The sequence below is a fragment of the Oryx dammah genome, unplaced genomic scaffold (genome assembly GCF_014754425.2).
Source record: "Oryx dammah isolate SB20612 unplaced genomic scaffold, SCBI_Odam_1.1 HiC_scaffold_26, whole genome shotgun sequence".
NCBI classification, from domain to species: domain Eukaryota; kingdom Metazoa; phylum Chordata; class Mammalia; order Artiodactyla; family Bovidae; genus Oryx; species Oryx dammah.
Window position 1 is genome coordinate 91097739 of NW_024070210.1, and position 22146 is coordinate 91119884.

The 22146-nt window shown below is 42.6% G+C and overlaps 1 protein-coding gene across 2 annotated transcripts in view; it reads left to right on the plus strand.

Annotated features, from left to right (window-relative positions):
- LHFPL2 (LHFPL tetraspan subfamily member 2) overlaps nt 1-22146 on the plus strand; it is a 172359-nt gene that overhangs the window by 71575 nt on the left and 78638 nt on the right. For both annotated transcript variants that reach the window (XM_040225910.1, XM_040225911.1), the window contains exon 3: nt 11115-11172. The gene's annotated coding sequence lies outside the window, so the exon portion shown is untranslated. The remainder of the gene's footprint in view (nt 1-11114; nt 11173-22146) is intronic.

Sequence of the window (22146 nt, forward strand, 5' to 3'; positions counted from 1 at the left end):
CCTGACTGCCTGCTTTCCACTGTTGGAATAACGCATAATAATACAGCATTAGTTCACACGGTGGGTAGTGCTCAAGTATCTCTTAATCAGACTGAGTAGACTGGAGTAACTCAGAAAGCTACACAAGGAAAAGAGCCTCCTCTAAATATACGATTCTTGAATCAATGCTTTGAGAGTAGGGCGGCACTAAGGATTGTCGGTCTTAGTCTGACGAGTTGTTTGTATATTGCAAAGCATTTTTCGAGCACCTTCTGTCTAGAGTGATTTGGCTAAGCCTGGAGGATACAGACCAGCTATTTCACTTGTACTCACTCCTTTAGTATGCATCCCTGTAAAGGTAGATGCTATTAATTTTATTTCTTTTTTAACTGTACGATAGTCAGCTCTTCCCTTACTCTGGGATAATCTCACCCTTAACTATGACTTCAGTCACCTTCTGATAATTTCCCAAATTCTGTGGACTGCTCGAAACTCTTCAGTTCCTGCACTTTGCCTACTGGCATCCCCCCCACAATTGGCCACCTAACCAGCTATGGTTGGCCCTCCATACCCCTGTGTTTTGCATCCACAGATTCAACCAGCCTTGGGTTAAAACCTGCCAATACAGAGGGACAGCTATACTTCAGACTTGAAAAGCCTCAATGAGCAGATAGAGGCTACCCTCACGTGATCTCCTTCCCCCCCCCCCCCCCCCCGAGTTTCTTATCTTGATCCAGACATTACCATCTTCCTCTACATATGTCATCGACTGACACGAATTCACTCTGTCTCAGGTGCTAGTCCAGATACTAGCACAGACTCAAGCTTTTTCAAGGTTTTGCTTTAATGGAGCTTGCACTTTAGTGGACAAACAACTAACTTAAAACAATAAAAAGCTATATCTATACCTGTCTATCAGGAGAAACGTCAAGAACCTCAGATATGTGGCTGATACCACTCTAATGGCAGAAAGCAAAGAGGAACTAAAGAGTCTCTTGCTGAGGGTCAAGGAGAGTGAAAGAGCCAGCTTAAAACTAAATTTTAGAAAAACTAAGATCATGGCATCCAGCCCCATCACTTCATGGCAAATAGAGGGGGAAAGGTGGAAGCGGTGACAGATTTCCTCTTCTTGGGCTCTAAAATCACTGCGGATGGTGATTGCAGCCATGAAATCAGAAGACAATTGCTTCTTGGAAGGAAATCTATGACAAACCTAGACAGTGTTTTAAAAAGCAGAGACGTTTCTCTGCCGACAAATGTTTTATAGTCAAGGCAGTGGTCTTCCCAGTGGTCACGTACAGTTGAGAGAGTTGGGCCATAGAGAAGGCAGAGCACCAAAGAATTGATGCCTTTGAACTGTGGTGCTGGAGAAGACTCCCGAGAGTCCCTTGGATAGCAAGGAGATCAAACCAGTCAATCTTAAGGGAAATCAACCCTGAATACTCATTGGAAGGACTGATACTGAAGCTCAAAATCCAGTATTTTGCTCATCTGATGTGAACAGCTGACTCATTGGAAAAGTCCCTGATGCTGGGAAAGATTGTGGGCAGAAGAAGAGGGCAATCAAAGGATGAGATGGCTGGATGGCATCACCAATAATGGACATGAACTTGGTCAAACTTCAGAAGATCGTGAGGGACAGAGAGGTGTGGCATGCTGCAGTCCATGGGGTCACGAGGTCAGACACGACCGGTCGACTGAACAGCAGCAATACCTATTTATCTAGACGTGTCTGTATCTCCCCATTCATCCTTTTGTATGGATGGCTGTCAGGCAGTGGTGAGACACCTGGAGAAGAATACAGCAGGGTGAGGGTTCTGGAGACCACGGGATGTGTGTTGTACTCTTCCGCAAGCCTGGTCAGGGAAGGAGGTGGTATTTGCACAGAGACTTGACTGAAGTGAGGGGATAAGCCATATGCGTATCTGTGATCCAGAGGCAGGCCTGACTCACCCTCTGTTAATCCTTGCTACTCAAGGACTGAGTCATAACCTTTTTTTTTAATGTTGCCGGAGCCGTAGCTTGTAACTGTTAGCCAGCAAATGGATGTACTTGGACCTGGGAACAGATAAGGAAATAATTATTACCCAGTGTGCTGGGTGTGGCACAGTCATGCCTAGAAGTCTGCATGGGCTCTGAGAAGAAGCAGATGGGAAGAAAGCAAAGGCAAGAGTACGTTTAGAGTTGGTCTCGCAGAAGATTTACACTTGAGGTCAGTCTTGAGCGGAGTTCCACGTGTGGAGTTGGGGGGTGGGGGCATATAGGGGTAAACAGGGACTGATTTGGAAGATATAGCGTCAGATTTGGGGTCAAACCAGCCCACCAAGAAGGGGAGCACAGCCCTGTGACTTGTGATGGGGAGTGGTCAGCAAACTTAGGACAGGTGACCTGGAAATAGGTGTGTGTTCTAAGTGGATAAATTCGTTAATCTGACCTTGAATGCTGTCCTTGGGAAAGAATAAAAGGGAGAAAGAATCTTGGGTTTTCCTCTTTGCCAGGTAACCCCACACCAAGAATGTTCCTTCCCTATATCCCCCTTATCTGGTGTCCTTTCTGATTTTTAAAGACAGCTTCAGCAAGGATTCCTTATCTGAGGCTATTGCAGAAGCCTCTGACAGCTTCACTGGAAGATCAGTCATTATGTGTTTTGAGAATAAACTCTGCTGTGTCGTGCCCCCAGGAAGGGACCTGGTGACCCCCGGAAGCTCGAGGGAGGGGAGGCGGGGCTGACCTTTGCTTCTGACCCAGGGTGAAGCTATCTGGGAGGAAGGACAGGTTGTCTCTCTTAAGTGAAAGGACATGGGCTCTGGGGTCACCCTGGTTCTGGACACTCACTGGGAATGGGATGAATATGCAGTGGGGACCCTGCTGGAACAATCTGGTGTCTTCCATATGCAGCTTTGGCATTATTTTGGTTTTACTGTCTTTGCCTTCCTTTTCTCTAATTTGTCAGGGCAGGTTTCCGCCACCCCCCACTTTAAGTTTTGTTTGGAAGACTTTATACAGTGATTCCATGACAAGAATTCTGGTGTATATAATCGTTTTTATTCTTTAATACCAAATCTTTGCATTTCTTTGTGGCACGCAGGTTCGCCTGCTCAGGTAAGCAGAGCTGGTTGATGAGCTCAGATCGTCAGCATGCTTCCTTCCGTCCCTCCCTGGAGTGTAGCTGCTGGGCTTCCTTCTTCCTTGTGGGCTGGTGGTTGTCGTAAGCAGGCCTTGTTACATGGCTCCCCTACCAAGGAGTGTTCAGTTCAGTTCAGTTGCTCAGTCGTGTCCGACTCTTTGCGACCCCATGAATCGCAGCATGCCAGGCCTCCCTGTCCATCACCAACTCCCGGAGCTCACTCAAACTCACATCCATCGAGTCGGTGATGCCATCCAGCCATCTCATCCTCTGTCGTCCCCTTCTCCTCCTGCCCCCAATCCCTCCCAGCATCAGAGTCTTTTCCAATGAGTCAACTCTTCACATGAGGTGGCCAAAGTATTGGAGTTTCAGCTTTAGCATCATTCCTTCCAAAGAATACCCAGGGCTGATCAGTGTTAGGATTGACTTTTATTGATGTTATACTGTATGTTTCTATGTGAGACTTAGTGCCATCATAAGCTTCCTAAGAATATTTTATCAAAGGTTCATGTCCCCTTTGCTTTGTTGTGATATGGATTTTTACAAATTTCTCGAAATGTTTGTCCCTGAAACTGATGAAAGCTGTGTTGTACGGTTTTCATTCAGTTAATGTTTGAAGTGACTTTGTCCTCCAGCCTTCATTCAGAGGGTGTCCTCACTCATGCCCTGGTGTCCCTGTCTGTGGTGTAAATGAAGATCCTTTTCATTGTCTCTGCACCACCAAAATCCCGTTACCTGCTCACTAAGGTCCAAGGTTTAGCAAAGCTCAAAGCCTTTGATTCTGAAGACGGATGCTTCAGGTACTAATGCCAGCAGTGACCCATGTACATTGTGGTGTAAGCCACAGTTCCCAGGCCTTCCTGCAGTCAGGGTCTTGGGGGCACACCAGCCCTTCCTGCAGGGTCTTGGGGGCGCAGTGCCAGGGCTTCTAGGCAGATGGTTGCTAGCAGCACATGAGAGGAAGTCCTTTCCTGGAAAGTAGCAAATACAGCCTCGTTTTGGTCCCTTCAGTGCCTGTCAAATGCCTCCCCAGGTGCCCAGTAATTTCTGGGTGGAGAGTGGATAAAATAACGAACAGGTGAATGCTTCCGTGCACATGTAAGATAATGAAAAGGGTAAGTATTTAAGCTGGGTTTTCAAAAGCAAACTATCCTATCAGTAGAGCTGTTTTGCTTAGAGGCAGTCTCCTTTTCTCTGATTTCTTTCCTGTGTTTTTGGGTAATTGCAAATCCTTTAAAGGAAAGGCATTTCCAAAATGGCGAGCTGGCCTGTTCTGATGGTGTAACAGCCCTACCCCTCAATGACCTTCACTTCTGTGATGGCGATGCCATGTGAGGATCTTCGAGAAGCATTCCTCAGGTCAAACAGGCTCATTCCTGGACTTCACAGGGTTTATCATTGATGGCCAGCCTTGGAGCAGTGTCTTTACTTGCTGTACATATGCCTTGGCCTGTGTGAGTCCATATTACCCTCTTTGGAAAGCTTTTGAATGAGTAGACTTTCTTTATTTTGAGTTTAAATCTTGGCGTCTGTTTTTCAGAACACTAGTCTGTTACTACTTAAGGCTTATGCCCAGATTTGGAATGCAGGCTGCTAAGAAATGTCAAACAGAAAGGGCTTGTCAGCGCTTTTAGTCCAAGTTCGTCGTGGGCTGCCTTTTGGCCTGGTGTGTGCCCTGGGTGTGCTGTGCTCACCTGCCCACCTGTGATGACCTGGATCTGTCAGTCTGAAATGATCTGTTCTTGAACAAGTGATTGTTGGGGGTATTTGATGAGGTTTGCTCATTGCCAGTGCCTGACTATATTCACAACTGCTTCTCTTTTGCAAAATGATCATATGCCTATATTCAAGTTTAAAAAATAAACAAGAATATTAAGAGTAGTTGTCACTCAGAGGAAAGTTTTTCATAATTAAGGAGCTCTTTAATTATGCACACCCTCCTCCACCACCTGTATTCTAAGGATATTCCAGGACAGAAGACATTCATGGAGGTTGGTCCAGACATTGATTATTTTTTTTGTTTTTAATTGGAGGATAATTGCTTTAGAATATCATGTTGGTTTCTACCATACATTAACACAGATCAGCCGTAGGCGTATGTCTGACCCCTCCCTCTTGAAGCTCCCTCCCATCTCCCACCCCATCCCACCCCTCTGGGTTTTCACAGAGGACTGGATTGAACTCCCTGCATCACACAGCAAATTTCCACTGGCTGTCTAATTTTACGTATGGTAATGTATGTTTCCATGCCACCCTCTCAGTTCATGCCACCCTCTCCTTCCCTTCCTGTGTCCACAAGTCTGTACTCTATATCTGAGTCTCCATTGCTGCCCTGCAAAGATATATATAGATATAGATATAGATAGATAGATAGATAGATAGATCAGTCCTGGAATATATATATATATATATCTCCATATATATGCATTAATATATGATATTTGTCTTTTTCTTTCTTACTTCACTGTGTATAATAGACTCTAGTTTCATCCACCTCATTAGAACTGAGTCGAATGCATTCCTTTTAATGGCTGAGTAATACTCCATTGTGTACATGTACCACAACTTCTCTATCCATTCATCTGTCGATGGCCCTCTAGGTTGCTTCTGTGTCGTAGCTGTTGTAAACAGAGCTGCGATGCAGACAGCTGGTGTGTTGAAAATGTGCCCACTGAGGACCGCCCTGCAAGGCCAGTGTGACCATCGCCCCCTGTTCTTCCATGCCCTCTGTGTCCTCTGGTGCCTCTGGGGCTTTTTCCTCCTGGAATCCTGCTGTCACCTCTGCCTGATCACCTTCTCCATCCTATAAACCCAGTGTTCTGTCTTCCAGGTATCCTGCTTTTTCTGATGATCTGTGGGACATTTTCCTAATGCAATCATCCATTGCTTTGCACAGTAAACATTCCTGAAATGTGCCTCCAGCCTTGTGCTATGCTCAGTGTAGGAGATAAAATCCCAGTAAGCTAGAGTTAATTTTCTTCACAAGGAGCTCCTGGTCTGGTAGATTTATAACTGAATGTTGGGGAATGACCGACAGTCACGTGAATGGGCAGAGCCTGGCTCTGCGTGTGTAGCAATAGCAGGCTTGGTGTGCAAACCTCTCGTGTTCAGAGGCAGTCTAATTGAGTCTCACTGGTTGCCGGCTCCTTGGTAGGCTACCAGATATCTGTGCTACCCAGATATTTTAAACCTTACCCTTTAAGAGCTTCATGTTGATGTCAGGACTTTTGAATTGAGTCATTTCTCCTTCCTTAAGAGTAAAAGGAAGCTTCTGTGATGAACATTTGGCTTAGTCTGTGAGGTCTTTGAAAACTTGAACTTCAGTCATTCCCTGTGTGGCTGAGTGATGGGGCAGGCATTGTAGAGGTTCAGGTTCCCAGCATTTCACATGATTTAACGCAGTCCAGCCTTTGGCAATCTGCCACCCTCTCTACTTGGTAGACAGGTTATGAAATTTGACACTCTTACATCTTTCTTGGAAAACCTTGTAAGTTCAGCAGTCCTTCAACAGCTGACCCATTTCTGTTAAATTCCTGTTGTCAGACCCAAGTGTGAGGTTATCTCAGACCTGTTGTCAGAATAGTCAGTGCATTTCATTGACTTTTTAAAAAAACTATCAGCCTAGTCTTTGAGTGACAGTTTATACTTTGAATGCAGAAACTGGACACTGCTCTTTGTGTTTACTACGCTGCCAGCAACTTTCCTTAAAATGTGAACCGAATTCCCCAAGCATGTATTATATCAACATAGCGCAGTAAAGTAGGATTTGGACAATTCCTTTAGCTGACATATGGAAGCAGAGCCTTAGAGAAGTGTGTCTACCAAAAATACAGAGAACTTCTTTAGTGAGCTAGGAGGGATGCTTTGTGAAATAGGTGGTTCAGATGGTAAAGTGTCTGCCTGCAATGCAGGAGACCTGGCTTCGATCCCTGGGTCGGGAAGATCCCCTGGAGAAGGAAATGGCAATCCACTCCAGCACTCTTGCCTGGAAAATCCCATGGACGGAGGAGCCTGATAGGCTACAGTCCATGGGGTCGCGAAGAGTCGGACACGACTGAGTGGCTTCACTTTAGCGTATTTTGCTGTCAGCTAATCTGCTTTAGTATTCCCCTCCATGCTTCACATCTTTGGGGCCATCATCGCCCCTGTCCTCGATAAATTAAGTATGAGGGTTTAAAAGCATTGTGTCTCGGTTGTTGCAATGCTTCTTGGCAGTCACAGGTCCTAGGTTGGAGCCCAGATTCTAGCTTTACTGTGTGATTCAACTTAAGTTGTTCAGATTCCTACTCTGTAAAGTGGGGATGATAAATAAGGTCTGCTCCCACCCCAACTCCATGGCCTCTACTCCTACTGTGGATCAAGTGAGCAAATGAATTGCAGAGTGTCCTGTAACTTACACAGTGCTCCCCGTTCGCACCAAGGATGGGTTTTGTGAACTCGCGCAGGGTCCCTGAAATGCCTCTTTCTGCCAAGGACAGTTACTGAGGCTTTCCCTTCTACGGGTATCTGTGCTCACAAGCAGCTGCCTCTTCACCCACCCAGGGGCAGCCTGGACCTCGCTGGGACAGCTGTTTCTGATGACATTCTTTCTTCAGTTAAGCTGAAACCCAGACTCCTGACTTCCAAGATAATTTACACTTCTTGGTTCTAGTTTTACAGAGTAACACGAAACAGTTCAAATCAGTGCACATGTCCAGTTGTAGAAATGTATAGCTGAGAAGGGGTCTTAAACTTAGCTTCCTGTTTTTGGCAATTCAATTCAATAAATAAGAGCTGGGGCCTGTCACGTGGGTGCTGGCTCCAGCTCTGAAGGCGGCTATTGTTTCTCCTCCTGATCTCCGGAAGTGGAACCAAAGGGCAGGGGGCCAGATGGGGATGAATGGGAAGCAAGAACTTTTAACTCCTTCATGTGAAAAAATATAGTGGTTTAATTTTTGCTTTTTTTTTTTTGAATTATTGCTAGAAGAAATAATACCTGCATTTATTGGGCTAGGAATAATTGAAATAGCTCAGTGGACTATTAATCTGCAAATGGACTTACTGATGAGCAGTGTGACTTTGAGGAAGTCAGTCATTACTCTTCAGAATTAGTTTCCCTCAGGTTTAAAATGGGACTAAAATTTTCTGCACTGCCTATATTATATTGCTGTTAGATAGGATAATGTATGTGGATTCAAATATTCACTTCTATATGCCATGTAACTCTTGGAAAATTCTTTAAACTTTTCTTTGTCTGCTTCATCTTTTAAAAGAGCATTGGTTAGTATCTACTTTAGAGTTTTTGTGAGAAATAAATGAGTTAATTTCCATGAAGTACAATAGAGCAGTGCCTGACAGCTAATGTCTAACACATTAAATATTTTTCATGAACTTTTGAGGGCTCTGTGATATAACATTTTTTAGTCTACTGTATTTTTTTATAGCATCAAAAAATAAAAATAAACTGTAACATCTTGTTTACCAAGCAAATCTAGTAGCAGGATTGGCATCGTTTATCTTTCTTATCACTTTGGTAATTTCACAAGATGTGACTTGGTTGTCAGAAAAGCTTTATCATGATATTGAAAGCTTACTCCCAAATACCTTACTTCTCTGGACCTCAGGCCAAATTTATGTATTACTGAAAAAGCCCTGATGCTGGGAATGATTGAAGGCGGGAGGAGAAGGGGGCAACAGAGGATGAGATGGTTGGATGGCATCACCAACTCGATGCACATGAGTCTGAATAAGCTCTGGGAGTTGGTGATGGACAGGGAGGCCTGGCGGGCTGCAGTCCATGGGTTTGCAAAGAGTTGGACGCCACTGAGTGACTGAACTGAACTGATATATTACCGGAGGTGTTTTTTTCTTTGCAGTGTAAGTTTGGAAAACTTTAAGTGGGGATTGGGATGGTTTTAGGGGCACTAGTAGTAAAAACCTTCCTACCAGTGCAGGAGACATAAGAGACTCGGGTTCGATCTCTGGGTGGGGAACATTGCCTCGAGGAGGGCCTGCCAACCCAGTCTAGTGTTCCTGCCTGGAGAATCCCCTTGGACAGAGGAGCCTGGTGGGCTACCTTCCAGGGTGTCATAAAGCGACTGAGCATGCAGGTTCAACTCTGCCTTCTCTGTTGCTGTTAGGGCCTCCAGAGTTCTGTCTTAACTGGCCAGAGCTTTGCTTGTGTAAAAATCTCTACAAAAGAGATTTTTAAATGTTATCTTTGATTTGAAAGTGTCCTAATTCAGGTATTTTTGTAATCCATTTCGCTTTTAGAGATAATGAAACATTGATCAAGAACTTCATTTCTAACAGACCCATTCATAATAATCCTAGTGGCTTATTTCACAGAAGCTATTTCCAGGTAAAAATACTGATCATGACTTCCCATGATGTTCCCTGAAGGGGTAAAATTAAACTGTGGGAAATGTTTGGAATTTAACTGGTAACTAACTTATAAAAAACCTTTTAAATCCCCTAAGCTATTATATAACAAAAGACCTTATGAGTTCAGAATTCTTTCATGTGTGTATTTTTCTTAACTGAAACCCAAGTAGTATTATTAAGTATCTTCAAGTTTATAACTGAACTAAAATGGTTTCTTTAGACTGAGGAGCCTTTGAGTCCTGTGCTGGCTTTTCAACCTCAGGTCCAGTCTAGGTTAGTGTTGATGCTGCATATATTAACCTAGTTATCTGGATGTAAGCTTTTACTCATATACTGTATTATGTTATAGTCCTACATGGCATGATTAGGGTAAACATTTTTAAACATACATAAAGCACAGGTTAATTTTATCTGCTAGTCAGTTTCTTTTCCAGACTTTTACATTAAGGTATGCCAGATTTCCGGAGAAGGCGATGGCACCCCACTCCAGTACTCTTGCCTGGAAAATCCCATGGATGGAGGAGCCTGGTGGGCTGCAGTCCATGGGGTCGCGAAGAGTCAGACACGACTGAGCGACTTCTCTTTCACTTTTCACTGTCATGCATTGGAGAAAGAAATGGCAACCCACTCCAGTGTTCTTGCCTGGAGAATCCCAGGGACGGTGGCGCCTGGTGGGCTGCCGTCTATGGGGTCGCACAGAGTCGGACACGACTGAAGCAACTTAGCAGTAGCAGTGTGCCAGATTTCTATTTGGGGAGGTGATGAATAGACTACATAGAGAGAAAGGGGTGCTTTCCAGGGACCACATGGCAGAGTGAAAAGAGCATGATTTGGAAGCCCTGCTTCTCTATGATACTAGGGAAATTTCTCTGCTGCGTTCATCATATGTTAATGGACATGCTGTCTGTCTGGAAAGGTTATAATCTGGTGCTACACAGTCCTGGGTGTACAATAAATTCCCAACAAATGGCAACTGTGACGTTTTATATTAGATATTTGTTCCATTTATGTTTAATATTTCAAAGCAATGCTGAAAGACATTTTGGTCTATTTTATGATCGTTTCAATGGGCTTATAATTTTCTAAGTTTACCTAAAGACTTTGAGAACACCAAAAGGAATACTTGATTTTGATAAACTAATCATTAAAAATTCTTCTTCTGTTTACTGTGTTAGAGTTTTAATGACCATTTTTCCATTTCTCCAGTCATTGACATCCTAGTGAATTTAGCTTGAAAAGAAGTTAGCAGAGTAAGTGAAAAGGATATAAAGTGCTGCCAGGATAGAGTCCTCATTTATACTTTTCTGTGTCATCCTATAATTCATTTCTGGATTATTTGGGCCTCTTGTGTTTGTTTATAAAGTACCCTCAGCAGGTTGTGAAGGATGTCGTAAAGCGCGTGTTCATGGACCATCCTCACTGTCCTCTTAGCTTTTCTAGTTCTCCAGTGGTTTGGATTTTGTGTTAGTGCAGCAGTGTTCTTAGGAAGGGGTGGCTCCTTTGTAATAACAAGCAAAACTTTATATGCATCCTGGGGACCTATATTTGAAACATCACATATTTTAATGAGATATAAAATTGCATGGTAAGTCTTCCTTGTGTGTTTAAAATAAAAAGTAATTCTTTGTTCAATTTGTTTCTCCAGGTGGCATTTCTCTGAAGTTGCTCATTGAGACTTCTCAGCATTCCTACAGATATAATAGGTGAGTCCATGAAATCAGATGTCCTTTCCAGGTGGGTAGCAACTTACTTCTTGAAAGAGGTTCAGTGTTTCAAACTTTTGGGCCTTAGTTTTTTTTTATTTTTGTTTTTTGCTAGATACACCACTTTGATGGACATACTCGAATGTTGTAAAGGACTCTGTAAAGTTTCATAAATGCTATTAAGTTTAATGTTGTAAATTCCTTACTTCAATCTGACATGGTTTGTTCTGTCACCATTTATAAACAAGTTTCAGGGCTCTTTATAATGGGAAAAGCTGGCTTTAAGTTGTCTTTCTTTTTGAGCTTCTCTGTGGACCATTCACCCTTTGTTATCATTTCTCTCTGAAAGGGGAAGAAGAGATGGCTGATTCAAATTACCCAATTGTATCACTTGAAGACAGGTTGGGTAGAGGATTTGCTTAAATAGAAGTTGAAAACAGTTGACTAACAATAAGTGATTTATGATTAACTCTATAGATTTTAACTTATAAACATCACTTTGAGAGAATATTAGTAACAATACTGAGGCTGAGTAACCTCCTACAATATGCATTCAGTGAAATCAAGACAGTGGAATAATAATCATCCTCAAAGACTTTGCTCTAGTCAGAGGGCAGAGGCCTGTTCAACCTGGCCTGCAGGGCAGGTCCCCAACCTCTAGGATCTAATGCCTGATGATCTGAGGTGGAGCTGATATCATAATAATAGAAGTAAAATGCACAGTAAATGTAATGCATTTGAATCATCCTGAAACTATTCCCACCCCCACCCCCACTTTGGTGCATGGAAAAATTGTCTTCCATGAAACTGGTCCCTGGTGCCAGAAAGGTTGGAGACTGCTGCTCAAAGGGTCCTTGCTCTTGTTATAAACTTCCGGGTGGGACTCAGGCTGAGGAGCCAGTGCTTGGTATGTGTTTGGGACTGACTGACACCCTGCCCAGGAGGGTCCACTGTGTGCAGAGGATTTGCAGAGTGTTTTCACAGATATCATCTCATTTGTGGAAAGGTTATCTTTTTAGTTTTCTCAGTTCTGGAGAAGGAAAAATTGCTGTTAATATCATGAATTGAAGTACTGATTTCTCAAATGTTCTTAAAACTGTCCTAAGGACTGCTGGTTGGGTTAGCTGGGGAAGTTTGGCTTGTTTTTCTGGTTCTTTGTTTCTTTAATGGAAACTGTAAGCTCTGATGAGTTATGGAATTATTTGAGAAGAGTTCCTGCTCATGGGAAAGCCAGGGCTGACTCAAGACAGGTGGGTGTCCTGTTGGCATTTTATCAAACTGATAATCTTTAAATACCTGCTCTGTATTTATTTAGTGGGGGTGGGAGAAACTGTCTATTAACAAAGACTACTAATGAAAAATACATACCTCTCTCTGAATGTTGAAAATAAGGGATGTATTACCTGTGCTGTTCTGAACCAGGTGTTCTGAAACCTGTTTAAAAGTTGGGTGATAATAACAGTGTGCCATGCACTGCTCAGGTCCAGTTTGCAGAGGCCTGCCAGCCAGGCGGCATGGAGGTGGTGTGGGGTCTGCTTTTCCTCATATAGCCATATGAGGGGAATATTCTCAACAGAGACAGGCCTGTGCTGCTGAGGAGTGTTTATTTCCACTCAGAGGCACTGTCTCCTTGAGTGAAAACAGGTCTGGTTGCCATTTTGCCCATTATGTAAGGAGTCGAGTGTACCCCCAACTTAAGTGGCTCCGTGTTTCCGAGGTATTCCAATGATGATTTAAGACCCCTCTGTGAGTTGTCACTCTGGATCACTGCCAGGCTGGCCTGTTCAGTCCAGCTCCGAGGAAAAGCCAATTCCATTCTGCCAGTGCCTTCAACTGCTAAGAGGTGTATGCCCTAGAAATCCCTGTCTCTGAAGATTTAACCAGATAAAACCAACCTGCTATGTACCTCTCTTTTTGTTTTTTGAATTGTGGATTCATCCTGTATAAATATATAAAACATTACCAAATCAGGGACATAAGAACAACCACTCTGATTAACAGCATCTGAATTACAAAGAAATATGATCCTGCCTTCTGTTACCTATAATCACTCATGTTATATCAGCTTGGTGGAAGGTTTCTCTGAAGCAGAGAGAGTCTTTGTGGTTTGGGGAGAGCCTTGACATCAGGAGGCCCTAGGCTGAGACTCTACCTTGGCTGGATACAGATCTGGCTTAGAATTCCAGCTGTGGTGCAACCTGGCCATGTGACCGAAGACAGGCTTCTTTACCTGATGGAACTCTCATCTCTTCATGTGTGGATATGACTTCCTTCCAAACTGGTTTGGAAGATTGAATGCAGCAAAGATGGCAATGTGTGTGGGTACACAGTAGATGGCAAGTACCCTGTGCCTGGCTCCTAATACCAGATGTCTTGGATGTAGGGTGGGGAGGTCAGCTCTGCCAGACAGCTCCCGTGCCTCACTGGTAAAGTGAAAGTTGATTCCCACTCTGTTCTGCCCTGCCTACTCCAGGACAGTTATGCAGAGCCTTTGAAAAGTAGGAACTTAGGGTATATGGTTGGAATGAGGGGGTTTCTAATGGCAGGCATTTTTGTTGTTTTTCAATCTAGTCAGAATTTCTGAGCTTGAATCCTAGATCTACACTTTATCATTAGGTATATGACCTTGGATAAATTATTAACACCTTCTCCGGCTCTCACCCCATCTCATAGGACTGCTGTGAGATTAAATGATTGTGTGTAGATCAGGGTGTACGTTACAAGTACCTAGTGAATCTCAAGAAATATGCCAGTAACTTTGCCGGGGTCCTTTTAGAAGGGAGGCAGAGAGGCCGACTCAAAAGAATATCCATGGTTTTAAAATGTCTCCCGTTTGAACCTCAACTTCTTGAATCACCTTCTCTGCCATGTTATGTTAGTCTAGACCGGGGAGAATCATCTTTGTCATGAATAGACTGAGAGTGACTGTATCCTTCCACGTTCAGAAGGGGGGACCGTTGGGATTTGTTCTTCCTGCATTTTCTTCACAAGTAAACAGCTCTTTCCTCGTCCAGGGCAATTCTTACTAGAACTGACCAGATAAGCAAAGTGAAAGTTCTAGATCTGTACTGTCCAATGTGATGGCTGCATTTGGCTGTTGAGCAATTTGAAATATGGCTACTGTTGACTGAGGCACTGAATGTTTCATTTTATTTCATTTCAGTTCTTTTACAATTGAGAACTGATACTCAATTATTGGTAAGCTTTTATGTATTTGTGGGAACAACTTGGGTGTCTGCTTTTCAACTGTGAATTTCATAAATCTAGGTTAAGTGCTTCTGAGGAAAATTTAGTGCCTGAGTTGAGATGTGCTGTAAGTGCAAAATATGTATTTTGAAGTATTAGGAAAAAAATATGTCAGCATCTTAATACTTTTGTATTGATTAGATATGAAAATGATAATATTTTGTTTATCTTGAGTTAATATTATTGCAATTAATTCCTTTTTTTAATGTTGCACCTAAAATTTCAAAATAATGTACGACATGCTCACATAATTCCATTGGACAATGCTGCTGTAGATGATCCTTGAAAGAACTGGATAATTTCTCATTTATTAAGTGAAGTACAAGGTTTTCCAGTAGACTGCAGATTATGAAAGTGGCTTTTTTCTTCTTCTTCTTCTTCTTCTTCTTCTTCTAAGGTATTGTTTATAGTCTACCAAGTAACAAGCTTAGAGGAATTTTTTTAAATGCTTAAAATTGGAAAGAAAAAAAAAAAGGCACCTAGCAGATGTGTTATCTGTACCTTATGTGATACAGGCTGAGGCTCTGTTTAGACATCTTGGCTGTAGTCTTTCCCCTCCGCCTTCTTTGGAAATGAAGTAGGGAGACACTTACAGCCACCCACCAGAATATGAACCCAAACGCTGTTTTTCAGCTAAATATCCTCCTTCTTTGATGATTGTTGGCTCTACATATGATGCTAATACCTTGTTCCCTGGGTCACATTTTGTCGTGCCCCAGGAGATCAGTTTAGGAACTGTCATCTGGGAGAAATCTGTGACTTTTAGTTACCTGTGGTGAATAGCACTCTCTCCTTACTGTTGTTGTTGTTTAGTTCCTCAGTTGTGTCCAACTTTTTGCGACCCCATGGACTGTAGCCCACCAGGCTTCTCTGTCTGTGAGATTCTCTAGGCAAGAATACTGGAGTGGGTTCAATTCAGTTCAGTCACTCAGTCGTGTCCGACTCTTTGCAATCCCGTGGACTGTGGACTGCACCACGCCAGGCCTCCCTGTCCATCACCTACTCCTGGAGTCCACCCATGTTCATGTCCATTGAGTCGGTGATGCCGTCCAACTATCTCATCCTCTGTTGTCCCCTTCTCCTGCCCTCATTCTTTCCCAGCATCAGGGTCTTTTCCAATGAGTCAGCTCTTCGCATCAGGTGGCCAGAGTATTGGAGTTTCAGCTTCAGCATCAGTCCTTCCAATGAACACCCAGGACTGATCTCCTTTAGGACGGACTGGTTGGATCTCCTTGCAGTCCAAGGGGCTCTCAAGAGTCTTCTCCAACACCACAGTTCAAAAGCATCAATTCTTCAGTGCTCAGTTTTCTTTATGGTCCAACTCTCATATCTGTACATGATTACTGGAAAACCCATAGCTTTAACTAGACAGAACTTTGTTGGCAAAGCAATGTCTCTGCTTTTTAATATGCTATCTAGGTTGGTCATAACTTTTCTTCCAAGGAGCAAGCGTCTTTTAATTTCATGGCTGCAGTCACCATCTGCAGTGATTTTGGAGCCCCTCCCCCAATAAAGTCTGTCACTGTTTCCATTGTTTCCCCATCTATTTGGCATGAAGTGATGGGACCAGATGCCATGATCTTTGTTTTCTGAATGTTGAGCTTTAAGCCAACTTTTTCACTCTCCTCTTTCACTTTCATCAAGAGGCTCTCTAGTTCTTCTTCACTTTCTGCCATAAGGGTGGTGTCATCTGCCTATCTGAGGTTATTGACATTTCTCCCAACAATCTTGATTCCAGCTTGTGCTTCATCCAGCCCAGCATTTCTCATGATGTACTTTGCATGTAAGTTAAATAAGCAGGGTAACAATATATAGCTTTGACATACTCCTTTTCCTATTTGGAACCAGTCTGTTGTTCCATGTCCAGTTCTCACTGTTGCTTCCTGACCTGCATACAGGTTTCTCAAGAGTCAGGTCAGGTGGTCTGGCATTCCTATCTTTTTCAGAATTTTCCACAGTTTATTGTGATCCATATAGTCAAAGGCTTTGGCATAGTCAGTAAAGCAGAAATAGATGTTTTCCTGGAACTCTCTTTCTTTTTCAATGATCCAGTGGATATTGGCAATTTGATCTCTGGTTCCTCTGCCTTTTCTAAAACCAGCTTGAACATCAGGAAGTTCACGGTTCACGTATTGCTGAAGCCTGGCTTGGAGAATTTTGAGCATTACTTTACTAGTGTGAGATGAGTGCAACTGGAGTGGGTAGCCATTTCCTTCTCCAGGGGGTCTTCCCAATCCATGGATCGAACCTGAGTCTCCTGCTTGACAGGCAGATTCTTACCGCCGAGCCCCCTGGGAAGCCCTGAAACATTCTAAACAAGCAGATAAAGTGGTTGCCTAACTTACTGGACATATCTAAACCTGAATGTTTAATTCTGTTTCTGTACCAGTTTAAGACGTTTCTAAAAGGCATTTTTCTCACTTATTCAATAAAGTAATAGACATAAATAGGAATTTGAAAGAAATGAATAAAAGCATTCTAACACAAACGTTAGATAGTTTCAACAAATATTTAGCCAGGAACTATGTCAGAAACTTAACTGTACTGGTCCTGTAGTACCAGAAATAGAAAGGGAGTAAGTGCTGGCTTGAAGTTTAGTTGTACTAGTTTTGCATGAAACATGAGAAGATAGTACAATTAAAGTGATCAATATTCTGTCTCACATTTATGCACTTGGTGACACTGAAGTGTATTCTAAGAGGTGGGGGAGGAGGGTGTTAGATTCAGAATCGTACTGGCTGTGTCACAGGGGGACAGTACTGGGGTTTCCAAACTTCTCTGATCGTGTCCCCGTGTAGTCACTGCCAACGACACCAGCCACTTTGCTTGTTAAAATCTTTCCATTGTATTGACTTGATCTGTGACACCTGCACCCGTTTGGTTAATACACATGGCGAGTACCTTGCTGTCCTCATACTTTGCCAGATGGAAGAAGTGAAGGAGAGTTTACTGTCCAGTACTGTAAACTCTCTCCAAGAATTAAGCAGGATTGATATTTATATATTAGATAGAAACCATTATCAAATTTCATGAATCTTCAGCTAAAGAGAGGTAGCTTTTCCTTGCAGAGGTTAACTGTCATGACATTGAGGTTTTTAAATTCCAATATTAGAATATATTACGAGAATGCATTTCTGCCAGCAGCTCACAAACAGTTAATAGACAAGGAGAAGACTTAGTGAGAGAGGTTATAATAAGCCTTCTCTTCTTACTAAGGGTGAAAGTGAAGTCGCTCAGTCATGTCCAACTCTTTGCGACCCCATGGACAGCAGGCTTCTCCGTCCATGGGATTTTCTAGGCAAGAATACTGGAGTGGGTTGCCATTTCCTTCTCCAGAGACCGACCTTCTCCAGGTCTCCCACATTGTAGACAGACGCTTTCCATCTGACCACCACTTGATCTCAGCCAAAAGGCCAAGAAGCGATAGATTGGACAAAATATATGCTTTCTGAATAGAAAGTGATAAAGTATAAATAGATACTGGTTTGGAAGATTTAACAAAAGTAAGTCAAAGTAATTAAATGCACTGAAGACTTAAAATGAGTGAAGTTCTTTCTCTATTTCTGTTACTCGCATGTTGACAAATTGTCTTTTTTTCTGGTAAGAAGTCTGGCTGTAGACAGCACATGTGTCTGAAGGAGAGTCCTGAGCATTCTTCCCAGCAGGAAAGAATTCTTCCCTTTCTATGAAAAGCGGCTTCCCTGGGTAGACTGTGAACCTCCTGAGGGCTAGTCTGAGTCTTTTATTGCACTCTCTGTGCCCAGTACAGTGTCTGATGCATGCTAGGTACTGAGTGAGCATTTGTTGGATGGGTGGAGGATAAATGATGGTTAGACTGTAGCGCTGATTCTGTGACATTCTCTGAAGAGAACTCTACTTCAGTACATTATAGATGGCCCAGCACAGTGCCTGACACATGTTAGGTACACAGTAAATGTTGGTGAAATGGAGGCATAATTGTGGGCTTAAGTATAGCTTCTAGTTTACAAAGGACTTTTGGAATATGACCTGTGTTTTTAAATATGTTTGTTTAATAATATTCTCATTACACAAAGTAGGGAATAATCCTTACTCTAGAAACAAAGAATATAAATCACATAGGAAACAGTAACTTTGACTACATTAAAAATGATGAACTTTAAAAAAAAAAAAAAATAAAAAAAAATAAAAATGATGAACTTTATCAAAAGGCTATACAGAGAGTGAAAAGATAAAATATCTAACACACTCATAAATTTACAAAGGAGAATATGTAAGGAAAGCCTGTGAATTAATAAGGAGGATAGGCTGACAAATGAAACAAAAATCCAGGAGTAGAGAAGGGTGGTGAAATACTTCACCAGGCACTTCATGAAGAGGAACCACAAGGAACCAGTAAAATGAAAATTTGCTCAACCTTGTGAGTAGTGTGAATACAAACCCCTCCATGAGATACAAACTCACTTCTACCTGATAAGCAAAAAATTTTAAGTCTGATAATGGCAAGTCCTGACACAAGTGTGGAACACCATGAACTCTCAGATACCAGTGGTGAGAATCGAATTATATTCACCCACTTTGTTGTTTGACTTTTACTGTTGTGTTTTTTTTATTTTAACTGAAAAAAAGTTGACGTGCAGTATCTTGTTAGTTTCATGTAAACAACACGGTGGACCGTGTTTTAAATACATTATGAAATGATCACCGTGGTAAGTTTAGTAACCATCTGAATGTAACCCATTTATGATTTGGGGAGCCAGGAAGGTTCTTTTAAGCAGAGAGGTGAGGTTGAACATTGAGAAGGCACCATGAGGGACTTCCTTGCTGGTCCACTGGTTAAGAATCCCCCTTGCAATGCAGGGGATCCCTGATGGGGGAACTAAGATCTCACATGCTGAGGAGCAGCTGAGCCAGCTGTAGCTAAGTGATGGAGCACATGGAGGGTTGCGGGGGTGAAGGGAAGGGGAATGAGATTAGCTCTGGGCAGAGACTGGGCAACTCTGTGGCACAGAGAGGGTGGGGCTGCCGTTGCTAAGAATGAAGCATTTACATGGAATAGATGTTAAGAGAATTCTCACAGGGTGGCTTCAGTTCTTTTGAGAAGTAGGAAGTTCATCTGCGCTGGGGAGAGGAGGTGAAGCCAGGGGTTAAAAGGAAGAATCCATGCTTCCCCATGTGGAAAGGAACTCTTCTCCGGGCTGATGTGGCTGTCTTCCTGTGAATTCTGGTTCTTTGTCTGATGGATTCTTCTACAGGGAATTCTGGTTCTCCACCTGATGGAACTGGTCCACAAGGACAATCGGGGTCTCACGTTAGTAGACATATAGTTTTTTGAAACTTTTTATTTTATATTGGAGTACAGTTGGTTAATGATGTGATAGTTACAGGCAGATAAGCAGAGGGACTCAGCCATACAATATAAACATATAGTTTTGTTGATCAAGTGTCTAAGTCTATGAAAAAGGCTATTTGCAAATCCTCTAGTAAGTTGTTCTGGTTCCAACCAGTACCTCTCTTGTCTGTTCTATATCCAAGAAGAAATACCCCATCCTTATGCAGAAAGCTTTTCTACTTTAATGATCCACTCTTTAAATTGTTCCTTGAAAGGAAGGAGATGAACTGACCTCAGGTGAATGAACATACACTGGGATAGTGCAGAAATGTCTTCCTCATTGTCACTGTAAAATGTATTATTTGTGTTTTTATATGCAGCTTGTTAATACAGGTATATAGTAGCCACATGCATTTTATTTATTTATTTTTATCATTTCCCATGTTAAGCCACAGCAATCCATTCTTCCCACTGAAGAAGGCAGTAAAACAGCTCTGAAGTTCCAAGATGCTGCTCCCATAAACACCCTCTCCACTCTCTGAAATTTTGTCATGATTTCCTCACAAAAGCTGACTTCTTCTGAATTAAATATTGATTTAACCTACATTTCATTTTGGGTTGATTCAGTAACCAAAGCCAAGTGTTTGTGCTCTTTTTTCTCTCTTGGGCTCGCTTGCTATGGGGGACCGCTAGTCATCCAGTGGACCTGTCCTTACAGACACCAGCATGTCCTGAGCCATGGGCAGCATGTCACCAGATGGCATAGGGCCGGGGGGCCAGGCAACCTGGAAAGGTGGGACTGGCCCCGATCTCTGTATCTCGTGTTACCAGCCCAGGGCAGCCTGTGAAAAAGTCTTAATTGGCAACCTCAGGTGGACTGGGAAATGTACCTGATTTGGGTCCAAATTATACTGTTTGCACAGCCAAGTTGTGTTAGGAAATGGACACTTCCTGTCATTAACTCACAGGTCATGAAGGCAAATATGACTGCAAATCCACTTTGGAAATCTAGTGTGGCTAATCTGAAAGAGCCGACTTCTCTCTTGTTGGTGCAGTGCCTCGTTTCTCTCTCCTTGCTTCTTTCTCAAGCTACATTTCCTATTCAGTTGACGTTCAGTCCATTTTTCTCCTGCTATTCATGGAGTGACTGTGGGTTGGAAAGACGCAGACCACTGGTGTGATGACCAGCTGCGGTCATGGACTCCTCGTCACTGTTCAAGGTTAGCGTCGCCCATTTAGTGGCCGCGTATACACCACATCGGGCTTCCGCAGTGGCTCAGTGGTAAAGAATCTGCCTGCCTGCAGGAGATATGAGAGATTCAGGTTTGATCCTCTGGAGAAGGAAACCTGCTCCAGTATTCTTGCCTGGGAAATCTCCTGGACAGAGGAGCCTGGCAGGCTATAGTCCATGGGGTTGCAAAGAGTTGAACACAACTGAGCAAATAACAAGCCTTCCCTGGTGGCTCAGCTGGCAAAGAATCCGCCTGCAATGCAGGAGACCTGGGTTCAATCCCTGGGTTGGGAAGGTCCCCTGGTGAAGGGAATGGCTACCCACTCCAGTACTGTGGCCTGGAGAATGCCATGGACTATATAGTCCATGGGTTCACACAGAGTCAGACATGAGCGACTAATACTTGGTACAGAGAAAGTCACTTGGGCAAAACACCAAGAGTTACATTTTTACCTAGCTGCTCTGATAGTCTGTGTTTTATGCTTGTATTAATATGTTTATATCATATGCACAACTCAAAGCAAAGATGGTTTTTTATCTGCTTGAAGGTCACATCCCAGTCTTTCTTGTGCTTTTGAACACTGGTGTACTCTTGAAGCCAAGCAATAGCCTTAATATACATAACTCTTTTTTTTTTTTTAAAGGAAAACTTTGTATTTTATATTGGCGTATAGCCAGTTAACAGTATTGTGATATTAATAGTTTCAGGTGGACAGCCAAGGGACTCAGCCATCTTATGCCCTTGTGGTTGGACTAGAATTGCCAGAGAATGTTTATATGTGTTTTTCTCCTGATTATCAGAATAATCCACGTTCATACAGCAAAGTATAAGCAAGAAGGGAAAAAACCCCAGTTCCCTTGGGTGTCACTACTGCCAGTGTAAAGGCCAAGTTTTCTTTTTGTGCGTTCTTTTCTTCACATAACTGAATACTTACTCTGCATACAACTTTATATTCAGATACTTTTTTGTTTAATATGAGCATTTCCCCATATCATAAAAAATTTGTCTACAGTTTCAATGGTTGAATATTCTGTCTTAGGGTATATATTTAAATCATTTTAATCTTTTGTTTTTGATAATCAAGGCATTTTCTGTTTTCTGAAGGTGTTAAATATAAACGTTGATTTTTCTTTTAGAGATGTAAGTTCAGTTTTTAAAATCTATCCAGGAAAGTTGGGCTCTCAT